Source organism: Daphnia pulicaria, chromosome 1 (assembly GCF_021234035.1).
Source record: "Daphnia pulicaria isolate SC F1-1A chromosome 1, SC_F0-13Bv2, whole genome shotgun sequence".
Classification (NCBI taxonomy): domain Eukaryota; kingdom Metazoa; phylum Arthropoda; class Branchiopoda; order Diplostraca; family Daphniidae; genus Daphnia; species Daphnia pulicaria.
The window spans coordinates 22,165,711-22,187,754 of NC_060913.1; the positions used below are offsets into that span (position 1 = coordinate 22,165,711).

At 43.2% G+C, this 22,044-nt stretch overlaps 14 non-coding genes across 14 annotated transcripts; 2 read left to right on the forward strand and 12 right to left on the reverse strand.

Moving 5' to 3' along the window:
* Nucleotides 1-845: 845 nt before the first annotated feature.
* On the reverse strand, nucleotides 846-918 carry Trnav-cac. Its single transcript has one exon. It is a non-coding gene; the product is annotated as a tRNA-Val (tRNA).
* Nucleotides 919-1,022: 104 nt separating this feature from the next.
* Trnan-guu lies at nucleotides 1,023-1,096 on the forward strand. The gene has a single exon. It is a non-coding gene; the product is annotated as a tRNA-Asn (tRNA).
* Nucleotides 1,097-1,611: 515 nt separating this feature from the next.
* On the reverse strand, nucleotides 1,612-1,684 carry Trnav-aac. Its single transcript has one exon. It is a non-coding gene; the product is annotated as a tRNA-Val (tRNA).
* A 97-nt stretch (nucleotides 1,685-1,781) lies between these two features.
* On the reverse strand, nucleotides 1,782-1,854 carry Trnak-cuu. Its single transcript has one exon. It is a non-coding gene; the product is annotated as a tRNA-Lys (tRNA).
* A 230-nt stretch (nucleotides 1,855-2,084) lies between these two features.
* Nucleotides 2,085-2,157, reverse strand: Trnav-cac. Its single transcript has one exon. It is a non-coding gene; the product is annotated as a tRNA-Val (tRNA).
* Nucleotides 2,158-11,398: 9,241 nt separating this feature from the next.
* Trnav-aac lies at nucleotides 11,399-11,471 on the reverse strand. Its single transcript has one exon. It is a non-coding gene; the product is annotated as a tRNA-Val (tRNA).
* Nucleotides 11,472-11,573: 102 nt separating this feature from the next.
* On the reverse strand, nucleotides 11,574-11,646 carry Trnak-cuu. The gene has a single exon. It is a non-coding gene; the product is annotated as a tRNA-Lys (tRNA).
* A 230-nt stretch (nucleotides 11,647-11,876) lies between these two features.
* Trnav-cac lies at nucleotides 11,877-11,949 on the reverse strand. The gene has a single exon. It is a non-coding gene; the product is annotated as a tRNA-Val (tRNA).
* A 104-nt stretch (nucleotides 11,950-12,053) lies between these two features.
* On the forward strand, nucleotides 12,054-12,127 carry Trnan-guu. The gene has a single exon. It is a non-coding gene; the product is annotated as a tRNA-Asn (tRNA).
* A 515-nt stretch (nucleotides 12,128-12,642) lies between these two features.
* Trnav-aac lies at nucleotides 12,643-12,715 on the reverse strand. Its single transcript has one exon. It is a non-coding gene; the product is annotated as a tRNA-Val (tRNA).
* Nucleotides 12,716-12,811: 96 nt separating this feature from the next.
* Nucleotides 12,812-12,884, reverse strand: Trnak-cuu. The gene has a single exon. It is a non-coding gene; the product is annotated as a tRNA-Lys (tRNA).
* A 6,542-nt stretch (nucleotides 12,885-19,426) lies between these two features.
* Nucleotides 19,427-19,499, reverse strand: Trnav-aac. The gene has a single exon. It is a non-coding gene; the product is annotated as a tRNA-Val (tRNA).
* A 96-nt stretch (nucleotides 19,500-19,595) lies between these two features.
* Trnak-cuu lies at nucleotides 19,596-19,668 on the reverse strand. The gene has a single exon. It is a non-coding gene; the product is annotated as a tRNA-Lys (tRNA).
* A 219-nt stretch (nucleotides 19,669-19,887) lies between these two features.
* On the reverse strand, nucleotides 19,888-19,960 carry Trnav-cac. Its single transcript has one exon. It is a non-coding gene; the product is annotated as a tRNA-Val (tRNA).
* Between the last annotated feature and the right edge of the window lie 2,084 nt (nucleotides 19,961-22,044).

Here is a 22,044-nt window from a genome sequence, read left to right on the forward strand (position 1 = left end):
TGACCAAAGTCCTCTATGCAATGGCGGCCAAGAAACTGACGACCATCTTATGTTACTATGTTCTGAGAAAGTTCACATCAGTTTATGGCTCCGAATTCAACTAACGAAACTTGGATGTCAAAAACCACTAAAATCAACAATCAATGGGGACGTTGGAAATGGCCCAAATAAAGAGAATATACTGGCACTCATCCAATCCTACATCATCACCGTCTGGACCGCCCGCAGCCAAAACCTCACCCCAGGAATCAATGAAATACAGTTTCTCTGGTCAAGCCTCCTTCATTCAAAAAATTCTCCCCAGATGTCACCTTCTAATCCATAAATATTCCCTCTCAAAATTCTCAAAAGATTTCTTCTTATCTTTATACAACATTGTTCTCTCATTACAGTTATTTCTTGGATCCCCCCCCCAGATGTCGTATTGTTAAATTTCACATTTTTCACCAAAATCATTTGTCCTCTTTCATTTCCGTCTCGAAATGTTTATTTTTCTTTGTAATGTTTCTCCTTGGCCACAGCAAGTCACTTATGTCACAAATCTCGTAAATGCCCCAAGTATCTGTAAAGCAATTTAAATTTTAATCGTGACAATAAATCGTTTAAATATTAAAAAAAAAAAAAAAAAAAAAAACGGAAGGCTGGTGGTTCGATGACGGCTGTGGTCTTATTGACGACATTTTTTCCTTTGCAGGAACCGTGAGATAACTTTTACTATGATTGGTTGGTTGTCTGTGTGTAGTTTCCAGATGTCTACTTGTCATCAAGATAAGATACATTACAAGTTATTAATTCCATTTCATTTCCTTTTCTCCTACGATTATTTTTTCCTAACGTTATACTGATGCTTCCACTCAGAATCGAACTGAGGACCTTCAGCGTGTGAAGCCGACGTGATAACCTCTACACTATGGAAGCCCCACAATGTTTCTGCAACATTTATTAGCGTTGGCCACACTAAAAAAAGGTAATGTTTGGTTTGCCTGTTGATCTTGACGAGTGTGTCGTTAATCAACCAGCATGCCTCTGTGGCGCAATTGGCTAGCGCGTTCGGCTGTTAACCGGAAGGCTGGTGGTTCGATCCCACCCAGGGGCGCATGGTGAATGACTACTGTTGTTTTAATTCAATTTCTTCGCCTCATGACTTCTTTAATCAACTAAAGCGTCCAATGAAGAGCGCACACTCGCGATATGGCTTCTTTAACTGATGACTGTTAAATCTACTGAACATTTGCAGCGTAGGGTGCACGCACATGATGTTCTTCCACTGTTCGGAGCTACTGTTCCAGGTTCAGGTGTAATCTATATAGATTCCCCTCCGGTGTTTATGGAATTCTTCCCCATCCAGAGCAAGTCATTTCTCATTTCCCTAAAACAACAGTCATTGACGTTTGGCTACAGAAAAAGTCTCTTCGGGGTTATAGCACCTTTTTCAACAACCACAGTCATCATTGATTTCCCGCTTTCTGTTGACTTCCTCCGGATACAGCATTGCGAATATCTTCACATTGTCATAATGTAGATTTCATTTTCACAAGAAACATGAATGCTTGGCTTTTTCAAAAAACCAAAATGTGCTTTTTTGATAGTCTTTCTAAAAATACATTGTCCTGTTTCCACCCAGGATCGAACTGAGGACCTTCAGCGTGTTAGGCCGACGTGATAACCACTACACTATGGAAACTACAATCGGCTATAGAATTATTCTGGAATGATTACAAAATTCTAACGATCGTCTCCCAACTTCTAACTTTCATCTGCATTTATTTGCAAATATATGACGCCCAACGGGGGGCTCGAACCCCCGACCCTGAGATTAAGAGTCTCATGCTCTACCGACTGAGCTAGCCAGGCTTACTATTGCGCTCTATTGCAATGTAATGAACCAAGTCTTATTGACGACATTTTTTCCTTTCCAGGAACCGTGAGATAACTTTTACTATGATTGGTTGGTTGTCTGTGTGTAGTTTCCAGATGTCTACTTGTTCTAGTGTAATTGTCATCAAGATAAGATACATTACAAGTTATTAATTCCATTTCATTTCCTTTTCTCCTACGATTATTTTTTCCTAACGTTATACTGATGCTTCCACTCAGAATCGAACTGAGGACCTTCAGCGTGTGAAGCCGACGTGATAACCTCTACACTATGGAAGCCCCACAATGTTTCTGCAACATTTTATTAGAGTTGGCCACACTAAAAAAATGTAATGTTTGGTTTGCCTGTTGAACTGGACGAGTGTGTCGTTAACCAATCACCATGCCTCTGTGGCGCAATTGGCTAGCGCGTTCGGCTGTGACTAGACGTGTCTAACTGATCTCCCGAGTGTGACATCTTGCTGTGAGTCAAAAAACTATTTGTTCTTTTTTTTGTTCTCTTTATTGTATTGTTGCTTGTCTTTCGTGTTTCTCTTGTTGTTTGTTAAGCGCCATTTTGCTTTTTGTTCCATTTTTTTTTGTATTGTTTCTTTTTCCGTCTCCTTGCCCCTTTATTGTGGGTAAAATGGGAACGGAATCCCCAGACGTCTGGCCACGTACTGCCGAAATCTCTTTTGGTAATACTGAAGTGACCAGGCATGAATTCTACGAATGTTTCGAGCAGGGTAGTAACGAATCTGATTGCATCTTTGATGCAGTTTGTCGCCTACCAGGACGAGCTTTTTGTGTTTTCCGAATTGGGTTCAAGACCGTCAAAGACCACATTGAATTCTTGGATAAATTTAGTGCTAAAGAGTCTGTTGTTATTAGTGGCAAAGAGGTCCGAATTAGAGTTAGAGATAGGTCAGTTAACCTTGTACGCGTTAGAATCCAACATTTCAAATTCGATGATGACCTTAGCCTGCTCAACAAGAGATTGCGTGAGTATGGAGTGATTTCTCGGATTTTTTGGGACACGTACCAAGATAGATCGCTTCCAAGGTGGAACGGGATAAAGACTGGAGTTGTCAATGTGGATATGGAAATCCACAAGAGCATCCCGTCTTATATCACCTTTGGAAGCTACAAGGAACCAATAATGGTGTCTTATGCAGGGCAAATGCAGACATGCCGCATGTGTGATTCTCCCACGCATGTTTTAGCTAATTGCCCCAAGCAACCCCGTAGTTTAACCACTCCCAGCACCATTTCAAAAGGCCACATTGGAACACGTAGCTATAGTAGTGTACTAACAAATCGTGGGTCAGTTAGGACAACTGCTAGGAAGCCCCAGGAGACAGACCCGATTGGTGGCGGGAAAATGCCAATTGCTCCAACTGTTGACGCTGATTCATTCCCTGAGTTAGCCCAGAGGCCAATAACGTCGACTGTTGTCGTTCTTGATGGAGCTCCAGAAGATCCAATTTCGAGACCCGATGGAACTGAATCTTCTTCTGATACCGATTCTGACGCTAAAGACACTAACTGTGTAGGTTCGTCTGTTGCGTCCAAATCGGTTAAGAAAAAGAAAATTAAACATACGAGAGAATTCCGTGACCACCAAAAACAATCAAAAAAGAGGAGTCGTACTGCCTCTTACTGTGGCTCGGGCGAGGTAGCTGAAGAAATTGCATCTGGTGTAGCTCAGTTGGTTGAACTCGGGTATCCGACTCGAGAGGTTCCAGTTTCGATACCGGGTATGGACATTAATATTTTCCCGCCCTTACTGGGGGGAACGATGTTCCACCCGCTCCAATCTCACCTGGAGTACCATCTATTCCATCCACGATAGATCAGATGGATAACAAGGTGTTTGAAGAGATGGATGCAACCGAGGTGGTTTCGATTTCAAATCCTGATGAAGACATTTTTTTTTCTGGTGGGAGTATTCAGCCAGGACAACGCCCACTTGATAGCCAGGAGGCTAGTCATGTGAGTGAGACTCAGGAGTCCTTGGGCGTCCCCCTCGGCACTCCATCAACCCCCATAGAAGATAAAACTCTCAAAGCAATGGAGGCCGTTAGAAGGAAAAAAGCCCACGATAACCCACGATAAGTAAGTCGTCTGCGTTTGCGCCCTGGTGGCTGCATGCAATCTGGGCTCCCGTTTTCTTGTGTAATTATCGTGTCTGTGTGATTCTTGTCGTTGCTACTTTTGGCGATTTCAATCAATCAACTCGAGTGCTACAGTTTAACGTCCTTACTGTGTATTTTTTCCTCCGATTATGTGTTTAATCAAGTCAGTTAGGGCTTGTGTGTACAGTCGTGACAAGCTCATCTCCCTCTTGGCGTCGCCACTTGTGGCGGCAAGACTTCACTATCGTGATCTTATCACCGTAAGCGGCCTCGGCCTCGCTGGCCATCGTAGGTGGCGGGGCTCTAGAGGAGGGGCTGATGCAAAGAGATCACGGCTGTTCAAATGCTGGCCACAGTTTGGGCTTGTGAATGCTCGCTCAGTCGTTAACAAGTGTGCGATGGTCCATGATCTTATTGTCTCTTCACAACTTGACTTGCTCGCAATTACGGAAACCTGGCTCTCTTCGCTGAACGGAGTCACCTGTCTCGAAGCTTGTTCCCCTGAGGGTTACTCCTCGACTCATGTTCCAAGGATGGGTAGGCGAGGTGGGGGTGTGGCGCTTATTTACAAGGACACCATACAGATTCACCCGCATCCGGCTGGTTCTTTCTCAACATTCGAACTACTGGACATCACCGTCACGGTTAAATCGGTTGCCACCCGCCTTGTGATCATCTACAGGCCTCCGGCTCGGAATAAGATCCAGTTTCTGCATGAATTCTCAGCGCTTCTTCAATCAATCGGCTCTTCGTCTTCGGGCAATCTCCTGATTGCTGGCGACTTCAATCTCCATGTCGACAGGCCAGATTCTGTGGAGCTAGAGTTCTTGTGTCTCATGGACTCCTTTCATTTGGTTCAGCACGTCTCTGCCCCAACGCATGTGAGTGGTCATCTTCTTGACCTGGTGTTCTCAAGAGCGACGAAACAAATTGTCACTTCGACGTGGGTCTCCGACATTTTCAGTGACCATTTCGTGGTTCACTGCTCACTACGACTTGCCAGACCTCAGCAGCCGACTAAGAAGGTGACCTTTCGGCCTTTCAAGTCCATCGTGATCGATGATTTCGCGGAGGATCTGGCGTCTCTGCCACTTCTTACGTGTCCAGCATCTACATCGGAGGGCTTATTGAAACAGTATAATGATGGGGTTCGGTCTACTCTGAACAAACACGCACCTCTTCAAACGAAGGTTTTCGTCACGTCCGTCATCTCCTTGGCTGAACGAAGACATCAAGGTCGCCAGGCGCACTCGTCGTATGGCGGAGCGACGATGGAGGAAGAATCCGATTGTTGTGCATCGCCAACTACTGAGCTCTGCGAGGAATCGGCTCTGTGACCTGATGGAGAGCGCCAAAAGTTCTCACCTGAAGGGACTAATCGCTGAATGCGGTTCTGATCAGAGGGCGCTTTTTCGGCTGGTGAATGGCTTCCTGTCAAGATCGAAGGCACTTAGGCTACCTCAGCACAGTTCAAAACGGGATCTGCTGAATCAGTTCTCATCGTTCTTTCTCAACAAGACCATGGAAATCAGAAGTCAACTTGATCTTGCTCCGGTTGAAGCCGAATCTAGTCCGGAAACAACGTCTCCTGTTCCGCTGTTCGACTCGTTTGTTCCTGTTGGTGTCTCTGACATTACAGAGAGAATTCTTTCTTCTTCCAACAAATCATGCTCCCTCGACCCAATTCCAACTCATGTTTTGAAAAGTGTTGTATCTGTACTCGCCCCAGCAATTACTTGTATTGTGAATGAGTCATTGATGAGTGGTATATTTCCTGATACCTTTAAGATGGCTAATGTCACTCCACTCTTGAAAAAGCCCTCTTTGTGCCCAGAACAACTTTCCAACTACAGACCTGTCTCTAATCTGTCTTACTTATCTAAGCTTACGGAGCGTGTGGTAGCTGATCAGTTTGTATCTCACCTAAACAGAAATGATTTGTATGTCCCTGTTCAATCTGCCTATAGGGCGTTTCATTCTTGTGAAACTTCTCTTATACGTGTTTTAAACGACTTACTTATCTCTGTTGACGAGGGTATGGGGTCTGTTCTTCTTCTGCTGGACTTGAGTGCTGCCTTCGACACTGTAGACCATGAAATTCTCATTCAGAGGCTCTGTGATCGTTATGGTGTCTCGGGTAGGGCTCTGAATTGGTTCGAGTCGTATTTGAGTGGTCGGAGTCAATCGGTGACTGTTGGTGATGTTGCGTCTGACTCTAGTGCCGTCGTAATGGGTTTGCCACAAGGCTCAGTTCTGGGTCCGACTCTGTTTTCTACCTATTCTGGCCCAATATATCACATCTCAGTGCGTCACGGGATCAACTCGCAGCTCTACGCGGATGACACGGACTTCTATGCAAAGTTCGAGCTTGACCCTGAGCATTTGAACCAGAAAGAAACATACGGGCGACTGGCGGGCTGTGTGGACGAGACGAGGGCTTGGATGAAGAGGAACAAGCTTAAGTTTAACGACGACAAGTCTGAGCTCCTGCTGGTCTACTCATCAAGAAAGCGCTGTCAACCTTCTCCGTTGCCTCTTCAAGTTGGCGAGAGCAGCTTGACCCCTCGTGCCTCAGTCAAGAACCTGGGCGTCATCATTGATAAGCATCTCTCAATGGAGGAGCAAGTTCAGAGCCTGTGCAAGAAAGCTAATTTCCACATCTGGAGCATCGGCCGAATTCGCAGATTCCTGGACGACGCTACCACTGAGAAGCTTATGCATGCTTTTTTTTTCTCCACCATCGACAGCTGCAACTCTCTTTTGTATGGACTCCCCGACAAGCTCCTGGACAGACTTCAACTTGTCCAAAACAAGGCGGCGAGGATGGTGAGAAGAGTGAAGAAGCATGATCACATTACTCCGCATCTGATGGCCCTGCACTGGCTCCCGATTAAGAGCCGTATAGTGATTAAGATCCTCGTTTTAACGTTTCACTGCCTTCATGGATCCGCTCCAGCTTACTTATCTGAACTCATCAAGCCCTATCGCCCAGCATTGCAGTCCCGATCGGCAACGTCTCCTAACCTTCTATGTATCCCTAGGATTCGTCTTGAGACGTACGGTGCTCGCTCTTTCAGTCATGCCGCTCCGACGCTCTGGAACAAACTACCGGAGGATATTAGGGCGATCAATTCTATGTCGTTGTTTAGATCTCGTCTCAAGACGCATCTCTTTAAGATAGCATACATGTAGTTACGCAAGTTTGTCTCTGCCCAATGTAAGCGCTTTGACCATTTCATGAAAAAGCGCTATATAAATCCTGTAATAATAATAATAATAATAATAACAAAACCCAACCCTCTAAACCCAAATTTAAATATTAATCATGACTAACATCGCGACATATAATATCAACAGAATATCGTCACCTGACAAACTTCAAATAATACTCAATTTCTTTTTACATCATAAACTTGATATAATATGTTTGCAAGAAGTAGTATTTCACTCTAGCACCGTATTTACTAAACATTACCAGATGCACACAAATCTCGGTCCTAGACAACATGGGACAGCCATCCTAGTACGACACGGGCTGAGCGCCAAAAACATTTTGTTTGAACCGGAGGGGAGGCTGATAGCCATGGAAGTAAATTGTCTTGCTTTCGTGTGTATTTACGCCCCATCTGGTGACCAAAATAAAAGTTATAGAGATTCTTTCCTCCGGCAAACTATTCCGGCTTATGTTGCCCAGTATAAGGCACCAGCAATTATATTGGGAGATTTTAATGCCGTTGACGAGATCGATGACCGTAAAAGTAGCAAGACAACACCACCTAAAATTCGACTAGCATTACTAGAACCCCTCCGAGATTTAGTAAAAGCCCTTTCATTAACAGATGTCTGGAGACAAATTCGGAAAAATGAACCTTGTTGGACGTACGATTGTGCGGCTAGCCAGGCTAGATTGGACCGAATTTATTGCCACCATCACGTTAAATTTTCTGATATCCATTTGCATGACTTACCACTCGGGGATCACAGACCAATCGTAGGGTATATAAACAGCACCACCTCTCCTAGTGTAGTGAGGAACAAGTCAAGGAATTTATGGAAACTTAACTCATCAATTCTTGAGGAAGATGAATATATAATTATGGTGCATGTCTTTATTGAAGAAATGTCTCAACACCCATCCCGTATTGAAAACGTAGATCATTGGTGGGAGATTATTTTCAAACCTAGCCTCAGGCGATTATCAATGAACTATTGTAAAAAGAAAATCTGTGATCAGAGAGTCAAAAGGAAATTGCTCCAACATCAACTAATTTCTAGAAGGGATTAGAGGTGCACTTACCCGTACAAAACCCACTAAAAACGATTCGGGTGTATCAGTGGTAGCTCAGTCGTTAAACGCTCAAGCGTTGAATCGAGGAGTACTAGGTTCGATCCCGGAGAGTGACAACTTTCTTGTAGATCCGTTCACAGTAGATGAAATTAACAACGCCCTTAAGGCAACTAAAAAGAACAAGGCCCCGGGTACAGATGGCATTCCTTTTGAGTTTTATATCAAATTTTGGGATGTTATTGGTGTTCATTTTCTGGAAATGATGAATTGCGTCCTCGACAAAAGAAAACTCCAGCCGTCGCAGGGAAGGGCAGCTATAAGATTAGTCCCAAAAATCCCATCACCGAGTAAAATCACCGATTACCGACCGATCTCTTTGTTAAATACCGATTACAAGTTAATCGCGTCAGTATTGGCTTTTCGTCTGAGAAAATCTCTTCAAAACTCTCTAGACTCACATCAAAAAGGTGGTGTACCCGGCCGCTATATCTTTGACAGCTTGTGTTTAATCCGAGATGTCATTGATAATACAGGTCGTAAATCAAAAGAGGTATCTTCTCTCAAACCGGCCGCCATTATCGCGTACGATTTAGAGAAAGCATATGACCTTGTCAATCGAGACGTTCTGTGGGAAGTAATGACAGCCATGGGCTATCCCCCCCTCTTTGTTGATTGGTTGAAAACGCTGTACAGTATAACTGAACTATGCCCATTGAACGGTAATGACATAGTCGGTACTGTGGACAATGCACAATCCGTGAGACAGGGATGCCCTCTGTCAGTCCATCTGTTTGCCCTCTATATTGAACCGCTTTTAGTTTGCTTGTCTAGGGGTATTGAAGGAATTGAACACTACGGAAAACGCATCAAAGTTCGTGCATATGTAGATGATCTAGTAGTTTTTGTCTCATCAATGAAAGATGTACGTCGTGCATGCGAGATTATTCTAGAATTTTGTGCCTGGACAAATGCACGTATTAACAAGGGGAAGACAAAATTACTTGGTCTAGTCACTTGGACCTTAAATCAATGTCCACAGGCCGTAGTAGCGCAGACGGTAGCGGCGTCGACTGGGATTCCTGAGGTTAGGAGTTCGATCCCACGTAGAAGCAATTTTAATCAAACTCATCCTATACGTACTTGGCCACATGATCGGATAACTCAAGTAGACAACTTGAAAATTCTTGGAATTACTTTTTCTTCTGAAATAAAAACAACAGTAAGAGACAATTGGCAAAGACAGTTCAACATCATACAAAATATTCTTATCACAAACACACACCGTCATTTCACTTTTTATGGTCGCGTCCTATTCATCAAACAACATGTCTTATCACAACTTGTTCATATAGCTCATGTACTCCCTTGCAACAAAACCCAAGCTCTTCTCCTCCAACAAAAATGCAACAAATTTCTTTGGGCACAACGAAGAGAGCACCCACCCCTAAATGTTTTGATCCGCCCCCGACTCCAAGGTGGACTTGGAGTCACCTTACTTTTTTAATTCTTCCAATCCCTTTTCACCCGTCAAATCTTTAAATCTTTAATCCATCCCGAGGCTATTGAGAGAGCTGCAGCCGTTTATTGGTTGGGTCCACACCTCAAGAATCTCCTTCAACAAATCATCCAGCCCAGATTTAATGCAACCTATTCATCACATCCATACTTCACCACCGCACTTTCAACCATCACCGATCTACTTAAAGCTGGCATCTTCACATCGTCAACCGTATCCAATCACCGCGCCACCTACAATCACCTGATCGCTAACCTTGGGCAACCAGGGAGAACCAAAGTTGCGAAACCAGACCTCTACTGGGCTTCCATCTGGCGTTGGGTGGCCAAAATGAAAGGAAGAAACGCTGAACTGGTCTGGGATTTCAACCATAATCAGCTCCCTACCAATATGCGCCTCACAAGCCTCAGACTTTCAAGAAATGACCAAAGTCCTCTATGCAATGGCGGCCAAGAAACTGACGACCATCTTATGTTACTATGTTCTGAGAAAGTTCACATCAGTTTATGGCTCCGAATTCAACTAACGAAACTTGGATGTCAAAAACCACTAAAATCAACAATCAATGGGAACGTTGGAAATGGCCCAAATAAAGAGAAAATACTGGCACTCATCCAATCCTACATCATCACCGTCTGGACCGCCCGCAGCCAAAACCTCACCCCAGCAATCAATGCAATACAGTTTCTCTGGTCAAGCCTCCTTCATTCAAAAAATTCTCCCCAGATGTCACCTTCTAATCCATAAATATTCCCTCTCAAAATTCTCAACAGATTTCTTCTTATCTTTATACAACATTGTTCTCTCATTACAGTTATTTCTTGGATCCCCCCCCCAGATGTCGTATTGTTAAATTTCACATTTTTCACCAAAATCATTTGTCCTCTTTCATTTCCGTCTCGAAATGTTTATTTTTCTTTGTAATGTTTCTCCTTGGCCACAGCAAGTCACTTATGTCACAAATCTCGTAAATGCCCCAAGTATCTGTAAAGCAATTTAAATTTTAATCATGACAATAAATCGTTTAAATATAAAAAAAAAAAAAAAAAAAACCGGAAGGCTGGTGGTTCGATCCCACCCAGGGGCGCATGGTGAATGACTACTGTTGTTTTAATTCAATTTCTTCGCCTCATGACTCCTTGAACCAACTAAAGCGTCCAATGAAGAGCGCACACTCGCGATATGGCTTCTTTAACTGATGACTGTTAAATCTACTGAACATTTGCAGCGTAGGGTGCACGCACATGATGTTCTTCCACTGTTCGGAGCTACTGTTCCAGGTTCAGGTGTAATCTATATAGATTCCCCTCCGGTGTTTTTGGAATTCTTCCCCATCCAGAGCAAGTCATTTCTCATTTCCATAAAACAACAGTCATTGACGTTTGGCTACAGAAGAAGTCTCTTCGGGGTTATAGCACCTTTTTCAACAACCACAGTCATCATTGATTTCCCGCTTTCTATTGACTTCCTCCGGATACAGCATTGCGAATATCTTCACATTGTCATAATGTAGATTTCATTTTCACAAGAAACATGAATGCTTGGCTTTTTCAAAAAACCAAAATGTGCTTTTTTGATAGTCTTTCTAAAAATACATTGTCCTGTTTCCACCCAGGATCGAACTGAGGACCTTCAGCGTGTTAGGCCGACGTGATAACCACTACACTATGGAAACTACAATCCGCTATAGAATTATTCTGGAATGATTACAAAATTCTAACGATCGTCTCCCAACTTCTAACTTTCATCTGCATTTATTTGCAAATATATGACATGACGCCCAACGGGGGGCTCGAACCCCCGACCCTGAGATTAAGAGTCTCATGCTCTACCGACTGAGCTAGCCAGGCTTACTATTGCGCTCTATTCCAATGTAATGAACAAAGTCTTATTGACGACATTTTTTCCTTTCCAGGAACCGTGAGATAACTTTTACTATGATTGGTTGGTTGTCTGTGTGTAGTTTCCAGATGTCTACTTGTTCTAGTTTAGTTGTCATCCAGATAAGATACATTACAAGTTATTAATTCCATTTCATTTCCTTTTCTCCTACGATTATTTTTTCCTAACGTTACACTGATGCTTCCACTCAGGATCGAACTGAGGACCTTCAGCGTGTGAAGCCGACGTGACAACCTCTACACTATGGAAGCCCCACAATGTTTCTGCAACATTTATTAGCGTTGGCCACACTAAAAAAAGGTAATGTTTGGTTTGCCTGTTGATCTTGACGAGTGTGTCGTTAATCAACCAGCATGCCTCTGTGGCGCAATTGGCTAGCGCGTTCGGCTGTTAACCGGAAGGCTGGTGGTTCGATCTCACCCAGGGGCGCATGGTGAATGACTACTGTTGTTTTAATTCAATTTCTTCGCCTCATGACTTCTTTAACCAACTAAAGCGTCCAATGAAGAGCGCACACTCGCGATATGGCTTCTTTAACTGATGACTGTTAAATCTACTGAACATTTGCAGCGTAGGGTGCACGCTCATGATGTTCTTCCTCTGTCCGGAGCTACTGTTCCAGGTTCAGGTGTAATCTATATAGATTCCCCTCCGGTGTTTATGGAATTCTTCCCCATCCAGCGCAAGTCATTTCTCAATTCCCTAAAACAACAGTCATTGACGTTTGGCTACAGAAGAAGTCTCTTCGGGGTTATAGCACCTTTTTCAACAACCACAGTCATCATTGATTTCCCCCTTTCTGTTGACTTCCTCCGGATACAGCATTGCGAATATCTTCACATTGTCATAATGTAGATTTCATTTTCACAAGAAACATGAATGCTTGGCTTTTTCAAAAAACCAAAATGTGCTTTTTTGATAGTCTTTCTAAAAATACATTGTCCTGTTTCCACCCAGGATCGAACTGAGGACCTTAAGCGTGTTAGGCCGACGTGATAACCACTACACTATGGAAACTACAATCCGCTATAGAATTATTCTGGAATGATTACAAAATTCTAACGATCGTCTCGCAACTTCTAACTTTCATCTGCATTAGTTGCAAATATATGACGCCCAACGGGGGGCTCGAACACCCGACCCTGAGATTAAGAGTCTCATGCTCTACCGACTGAGCTAGCCAGGCTTACTATTGCGCTCTATTCCAATGTAATGAACCAAGTCTTATTGACGACATTTTTTCCTTTCCAGGAACCGTGAGATAACTTTTACTATGATTGGTTGGTTGTCTGTGTGTAGTTTCCAGATGTCTACTTGTTCTAGTCTAGTTGTCATCAAGATAAGATACATTACAAGTTATTAATTCCATTTCATTTCCTTTTCTCCTACGATTATTTTTTCCTAACGTTATACTGATGCTTCCACTCATGATCGAACTGAGGACCTTCAGCGTGTGAAGACGACGTGATAACCTCTACACTATGGAAGCCTCAGAATGTTTCTGCAACATTTTATTAGCGTTGGCCACACTAAAAAAAGGTAATGTTTGGTTTGCCTGTTGATTTTGACGAGTGTGTCGTTAATCAACCAGCATGCCTCTGTGGCGCAATTGGCTAGCACGTTCGGCTGTGACTAGACGTGTCTAACTGATCTCCCAAGTGTGACATCTTGCTGTGAGTAAAAAAACTATTTGTTCTTTTTTTTGTTCTCTTTATTGTATTGTTGCTTGTCTTTCGTGTTTCTCTTGTTGTTTTTTAAGCGCCATTTTGCTTTTTGTTCCATTTTTTTTGTATTGTTTCTTTTTCCGTCTCCTTGCCCCTTTATTGTGGGTAAAATGGGAACGGAATCCCCAGACGTCTGGCCACGTACTGCCGAAATCTCTTTTGGTAATACTGAAGTGACCAGGCATGAATTCTACGAATGTTTCGAGCAGGGTAGTAACGAATCTGATTGCATCTTTGATGCAGTTTGTCGCCTACCAGGACGAGCTTTTTGTGTTTTCCGAATTGGGTTCAAGGCCGTCAAAGACCACATTGAATTCTTGGATAAATTTAGTGCTAAAGAGTCTGTTGTTATTAGTGGCAAAGAGGTCCGAATTAGAGTTAGAGATAGGTCAGTTAACCTTGTACGCGTTAGAATCCAACATTTCAAATTCGATGATGACCTAAGCCTGCTAAACAAGAGATTGTGTGAGTATGGAGTGATTTCTCGGATTTTTTGGGACACGTACCAAGATAGATCGCTTCCAAGGTGGAACGGGATAAAGACTGGAGTTGTCAATGTGGATATGGAAATCCACAAGAGCATCCCGTCTTATATCACCTTTGGAAGCTACAAGGAACCAATAATGGTGTCTTATGCAGGGCAAATGCAGACATGCCGCATGTGTGATTCTCCCACCCATGTTTTAGCTAATTGCCCCAAGCAACCCCGTAGTTTAACCACTCCCAGCACCATTTCAAAAGGCCCCATTGGAACACGTAGCTATAGTAGTGTACTAACAAATCGTGGGCCAGTTAGGACAACTGCTAGGAAGCCCCAGAAGACAGACCCGATTGGTGGTGGGAAAATGCCAATTGCTCCAACTGTTGACGCTGATTCATTCCCTGAGTTAGCCCAGAGGCCAACGACGTCGACTGTTGTCGTTCTTGATGGAGCTCCAGAAGATCCAATTTCGAGACCCGATGGAACTGAATCTTCTTCTGACACCGATTCTGACGCTGAAGACACTAACTGTGTAGGTTCGTCTGTTGCGTCCAAATCGGTTAAGAAACAGAAAATTAAACATACGAGAGAATTCCGTGACCAACAAAAACAATCAAAAAAGAGGAGTCGTACTGCCTCTTCCTCTGGCTCGGGCGAGGTAGCTGAAGAAATTGCATCTGGTGTAGCTCAGTTGGTTGAACTTGGGTATCCGACTCGAGAGGTTCCAGTTTCGATACCGGGTATGGACATTAATTCTTTTCCCGCCCTTTCTGGGGGGAACGATGTTCCACCCGCTCCAATCTCACCTGGAGTACCATCTATTCCATCCACGATAGATCAGATGGATAACGAGGAGCTTGAAGAGATGGATGCAACCAAGGTGGTTTCGATTTCAAATCCTGATGAAGACACTTCTTTTTCTGGTGGGAGTATTCAGCCAGGACAACGCCCACTTGATAGCCAGGAGGCTAGTCATGTGAGTGAGACTCAGGAGTCCTTGGGCGTCCCCCTCGGCACTCCATCAACCCCCATAGAAGATAAAACTCTCAAAGCAATGGAGGCCGTTAGAAGGAAAAAAGCCCACGATAACAAAACCCAACCCTCTAAACCCAAATTTAAATATTAATCATGACTAACATCGCGACATATAATATCAACAGAATATCGACACCTGACAAACTTCAAATAATACTCAATTTCTTTTTACATCATAAACTTGATATAATATGTTTGCAAGAAGTAGTATTTCACTCTAGCACCGTATTTACTAAACATTACCAGATGCACACAAATCTCGGTCCTAGACAACATGGGACAGCCATCCTAGTACGACACGGGCTGAGCGCCAAAAACATTTTGTTTGAACCGGAGGGGAGGCTGATAGCCATGGAAGTAAAGGGTCTTGCTTTCGTGTGTATTTACGCCCCATCTGGTGACCAAAATAAAAGTTATAGAGATTCTTTCCTCCGGCAAACTATTCCGGCTTATGTTGCCCAGTATAAGGCACCAGCAATTATATTGGGAGATTTTAATGCCGTTGACGAGATCGATGACCGTAAAAGTAGCAAGACAACACCACCTAAAATTAGACTAGCATTACTAGAACCCCTCCGAGATTTAGTAAAAGCCCTTTCATTAACAGATGTCTGGAGACAAATTCGGAAAAATGAACCTTGTTGGACGTACAATTGTGCGGCTAGCCAGGCTAGATTAGACAGGATTTATTGCCACGTTCACGTAAAATTTTCTGATATCCATTTGCACGACTTACCACTCGGGGATCACAGACCAATCGTAGGGTATATAAACAGCACCACCCCTCCTAGTGTAGTGAGAAACAAGTCAAGGAATTTATGGAAACTTAACTCATCAATTCTTGAGGAAGAAGAATATATAAACTTGGTGCATGTCTTCATTGAAGAAATGTCCCAACACCCATCCCGTATTGAAAACGTAGACCATTGGTGGGAGATTATTTTCAAACCTAGCCTTAGGCGATTATCAATTAACTATTGTAAAAAGAGAATCTGTGATCAGAGAGTCAAAAGGAAATTACTCCAACATCAACTAAAAGAAACCGTGAACAATGTAAATTTCAATCATGCGCATTATATGGAGTTGAAACGTGAGTTTCTAGCCTGGGAGCGAGAAGCATTGAGGGGATTTGCAATACGTTCACGCGTTCAAAGTATAGCCGAAGAAGAGCCATCTACCTTTCATATGAACAAGTCAACGAGCAATTTCCAGAAGTCTCTGATCACTCAGCTCAAAACTAATGATAACTGTAAAATTACCCAACCTGAGCAGATTAACCAAGAAATAATTGAACACTTTAGTAGAATTTTTCAGAACCAGCCCTCCCCCAATACCCAATTAGCTGGAAAATTTCTAGAAGGGATTAGAGGTGCACTTACCCGTACAAAACACACTAAAAACGATTCGGGTGTATCAGTGGTAGCTCAGTCGTTAAACGCTCAAGCGTTGAATCGAGGAGTACTAGGTTCGATCCCGGAGAGTGGCAACTTTCTTGTAGATCCGTTCACAGTAGATGAAATTAACAACGCCCTTAAGGCAACTAAAAAGAACAAGGCCCCGGGTACAGATGGCATTCCTTTTGAGTTTTATATAAAATTTTGGGATGTTATTGGTGTTCATTTTCTGGAAATGATGAATTGCGTCCTCGAAAAAAGAAAACTCCAGCCGTCGCAGGGAAGGGCAGCTATAAGATTAGTCCCAAAAATCCCAACACCGAGTAAAATCACCGATTACCGACCAATCTCTTTGTTAAATACCGATTATAAGTTAATCGCGTCAGTATTGGCTTTTCGTCTGAGAAAATCTCTTCAAAACTCTCTAGACTCACATCAAAAAGGTGGTGTACCCGGCCGCTATATCTTTGACAGCTTGTGTTTAATCCGAGATGTCATTGATAATACAGGTCGTAAATCAAAAGAGGTATCTTCTCTCAAACCAGCCGCCATTATCGCGTACGATTTAGAGAAAGCATATGACCTTGTCAATCGAGACGTTCTGTGGGAAGTAATGACAGCCATGGGCTATCCCCCCCTCTTTGTTGATTGGTTGAAAACGCTGTACAGTATAACTGAACTATGCCCATTGAACGGTAATGACATAGTCGGTACTGTGGACAATGCACAATCCGTGCGACAGGGGTGCCCTCTGTCAGTCCATCTGTTTGCCCTCTATATTGAACCGCTTTTAGTTTGCTTGTCTAGGGGTATTGACGGAATTGAAGACTACGGAAAACGCATCAAAGTTCGTGCATATGTAGATGATCTAGTAGTTTTTGTCTCATCAATGAAAGATGTACGTCGTGCATGCGAGATTATTCTAGAATTTTGTGCCTGGACAAATGCACGTATTAACAAGGGGAAGACAAAATTACTTGGTCTAGGCACTTGGACCTTAAATCAATGTCCACAGGCCGTAGTAGCGCAGACGGTAGCGGCGTCGGCTGGCATTCTTGAGTTTAGGAGTTCGATCCCACGTAGAAGCAATTTCAATCAAACTCATGCTAAACGTACTTGGCCACATGATTGGATAACTCAAGTAGACAACTTGAAAATTCTTGGAATTACTTTTTCTTCTGAAATAAAAACAACAGTAAGAGACAATTGGCAAAGACAGTTCAACATCATACAAAATATTCTTATCACAAACACACACCGTCATTTCACTTTTTATGGTCGCGTCCTATTCATCAAACAACATGTCTTATCCCAACTTGTTCATATAGCTCATGTACTCCCTTGCAACAAAACCCAAGCCATTCTCCTCCAACAAAAATGCAACAAATTTCTTTGGGCACAACGAAGAGAGCACCCACCCCTAAATGTTTTGATCCGCCCCCGACTCCAAGGTGGACTTGGAGTCACCTTACTTTTTCAATTCTTCCAATCCCTTTTCACCCGTCAAATATTTAAATCTTTAATCCATCCCGAGGCTATTGAGAGAGCTGCAGCCGTTTATTGGTTGGGTCCACACCTCAAGAATCTCCTTCAACAAATCATCCAGCCCAGATTTAATGCAACCCATTCATCACATCCATACTTCACCACCACACTTTCAACCATCACCGATCTACTTAAAGCTGGCATCTTCACATCGTCAACCGTATCCAATCACCGCGCCACCTACAATCACCTGATCGCTAACCTTGGGCAACCAGGGAGAACCGAAGTTGCGAAACCAGACCTCGACTGGGCTTCCATCTGGCGTTGGGTGGCCAAAATGAAAGGAACAAACGCTGAACTGGTCTGGGATTTCAACCATAATCAGCTCCCTACCAAAATGCGCCTCACAAGCCTCAGACTTTCTAGAAATGACCAATGTCCTCTATGCAATGGCGGCCAAGAAACTGATGACCATCTTATGTTACTCTGTTCCGAGAAAGTCCACATCAGTTTATGGCTTCGAATTCAACTAACGAAACTTCGATGTCAAAAACCACTCAAATCAACAATAAATGGAGACATTGGAAATGGCCCCAATAAAGAGAAAATACTGGCCCTCATCCAATCCTACATCATCACCGTCTGGACCGCCCGCAGCCAAAACCTCACCCCAGCCATAAACGAAATACAGTCTCTCTGGTCAAGCCTCCTTCTTTCAAAAAATTCTCCCCAGACGTCACCTTCCAATCCATAAATATTCCCTCTCAAAATTCTCAACAGATTTCTTCTTATCTTTATACAACATTGTTCTCTCATTACAGTTATTTCTTGGATCCCCCCCCCCCAGATGTCGTATTGTTAAATTCCACATTTTTTTTACTAAAATCATTTGTCCTCTTTCATTTCCGTCTCGAAATGTTTTCTTTTTCTCTTTGTAATGCTTCTCCTTGGCCACAGCAAGTCACTTATGTCACAAATCTCGTAAATGCCCCAAGTATCTGTAAAGAAATTTAAATTTTAATTGTGACAATAAATCGTTTAAATAAAAAAAAAAAAAAAACGGAAGGCTGGTGGTTCGATCCCACCCAGGGGCGCATGGTGAATGACTACTGTTGTTTTAATTCAATTTCTTCGCCTCATGACTCCTTTAACCAACTAAAGCGTCCAATGAAGAGCGCACACTCGCGATATGGCTTCTTTAACTGATGACTGTTAAATCTACTGAACATTTGCAGCGTAGGGTGCACGCACATGATGTTCTTCCACTGTTCGGAGCTACTGTTCCAGGTTCAGGTGTAATCTATATAGATTCCCCTCCGGTGTTTATGGAATTCTTCCCCATCCAGAGCAAGTCATTTCTCATTTCCCTAAAACAACAGTCATTGACGTTTGGCTACAGAAGAAGTCTCTTCGGGGTTATAGCACCTTTTTCAACAACCACAGTCATCATTGATTTCCCGCTTTCTGTTGACTTCCTCCGGATACAGCATTGCGAATATCTTCACATTGCCATAATGTAGATTTCATTTTCACAAGAAACATGAATGCTTGGCTTTTTCAAAAAACCAAAATGTGCTTTTTTGATAGTCTTTCTAAAAATACATTGTCCTGTTTCCACCCAGGATCGAACTGAGGACCTTCAGCGTGTTAGGCCGACGTGATAACCACTACACTATGGAAACTACAATCCGCTATAGAATTATTCTGGAATGATTACAAAATTCTAACATCGTCTCCCAACTTCTAACTTTCATCTGCATTTATTTGCAAATATATGACGCCCAACGGGGGGCTCGAACACCCGACCCTGAGATTAAGAGTCTCATGCTCTACCGACTGAGCTAGCCAGGCTTACCATTGCGCTCTATTCCAATGTAATGAACCAAGTCTTATTGACGACATTTTTTCCTTTCCAGGAACCGTGAGATAACTTTTTCTATGATTGGTTGGTTGTCTGTGTGTAATTTCAAGATGTCTACTTGTTCTAGTCTAGTTGTCATTAAGATAAGATACATTACAAGTTATTAATTCCTTTTCTCCTACAATTATTTTTTCCTAACGTTATACTGATGCTTCCACTCAGGATCGAACTGAGGACCTTCAGCGTGTGAAGCCGACTTGATAACCTCTACACTATGGAAGCCCCACAATATTTCTGCAACATTTTATTAGTGTTGGCCACACTAAAAAAATGTAATGTTTGGTTTGCCTGTTGAACTGGACGAGTATGTCGTTAACCAATCACCATGCCTCTGTGGCGCAATTGGCTAGCGCGTTCGGCTGTGACTAGACGTGTCTAACTGATCTCCCGAGTGTGACATCTTGCTGTGAGTAAAAAAACTATTTGTTCTTTTTTTTGTTCTCTTTATTGTATTGTTGCTTGTCTTTCGTGTTTCTCTTATTGTTTGTTAAGCGCCATTTTGCTTTTTGTTCCATTTTTTTTGTATTGTTTCTTTTTCCGTCTCCTTGCCCCTTTATTGTGGGTAAAATGGGAACGGAATCCCCAGACGTCTGGCCACGTACTGCCGAAATCTCTTTTGGTAATACTGAAGTGACCAGGCATGAATTCTACGAATGTTTCGAGAAGGGTAGTAACGAATCTGATTGCATCTTTGATGCAGTTTGTCGCCTACCAGGACGAGCTTTTTGTGTTTTCCGAATTGGGTTCAAGACCGTCAAAGACCACATTGAATTCTTGGATAAATTTAGTGCTAAAGAGTCTGTTGTTATTAGTGGCAAAGAGGTCCGAATTAGAGTTAGAGATAGGTCAGTTAACCTTGTACGCGTTAGAATCCAACATTTCAAATTCGATGATGACCTTAGCCTGCTCAACAAGAGATTGCGTGAGTATGGAGTGATTTCTCGGATTTTTTGGGACACGTACCAAGATAGATCGCTTCCAAGGTGGAACGGGATAAAGACTGGAGTTGTCAATGTGGATATGGAAATCCACAAGAGCATCCCGTCTTATATCACCTTTGGAAGCTACAAGGAACCAATAATGGTGTCTTATGCAGGGCAAATGCAGACATGCCGCATGTGTGATTCTCCCACCCATGTTTTAGCTAATTGCCCCAAGCAACCCCGTAGTTTAACCACTCCCAGCACCATTTCAAAAGGCCACATTGGAACACGTAGCTATAGTAGTGTACTAACAAATCGTGGGTCAGTTAGGACAACTGCTAGGAAGCCCCAGGAGACAGACCCGATTGGTGGCGGGAAAATGCCAATTGCTCCAACTGTTGACGCTGATTCATTCCCTGAGTTAGCCCAGAGGACAATAACGTCGACTGTTGTCGTTCTTGATGGAGCTCCAGAAGATCCAATTTCGAGACCCGATGGAACTGAATCTTCTTCTGACACCGATTCTGACGCTAAAGACGCTAACTGTGTAGGTTCGTCTGTTGCGTCCAAATCGGTTAAGAAAAAGAAAATTAAACATACGAGAGAATTCCGTGACCAACAAAAACAATCAAAAAAGAGGAGTCGTACTGCCTCTTCCTGTGGCTCGGGCGAGGTAGCTGAAGAAATTGCATCTGGTGTAGCTCAGTTGGTTGAACTCGGGTCTCCGACTCGAGAGGTTCCAGTTTCGATACCGGGTATGGACATTAATTCTTTTCCCGCCCTTTCTGGGGGGAACGATGTTCCACCCGCTCCAATCTCACCTGGAGTACCATCTATTCCATCCACGATAGATCAGATGGATAACGAGGTGTTTGAAGAGATGGATGCAACCGAGGTGGTTTCGATTTCAAATCCTGATGAAGACATTTTTTTTTCTGGTGGGAGTATTCAGCCAGGACAACGCCCACTTGATAGCCAGGAGGCTAGTCATGTGAGTGAGACTCAGGAGACCTTGGGCGTCCCCCTCGGCACTCCATCAACCCCCATAGAAGATAAAACTCTCAAAGCAATGGAGGCCGTTAGAAGGAAAAAAGCCCACGATAACCCACGATAAGTAAGTCGTCTGCGTTTGCGCCCTGGTGGCTGCATGCAATCTGGGCACCCGTTTTCTTGTGTAATTATCGTGTCTGTGTGATTCTTGTCGTTGCTACTTTTGGCGATTTCAATCAATCAACTCGAGTGCTACAGTTTAACGTCCTTACTGTGTATTTTTTCCTCCGATTATGTGTTCAATCAAGTCAGTTAGGGCTTGTGTGTACAGTCGTGACAAGCTCATCTCCCTCTTGGCGTCGCCACTTGTGGCGGCAAGACTTCACTATCGTG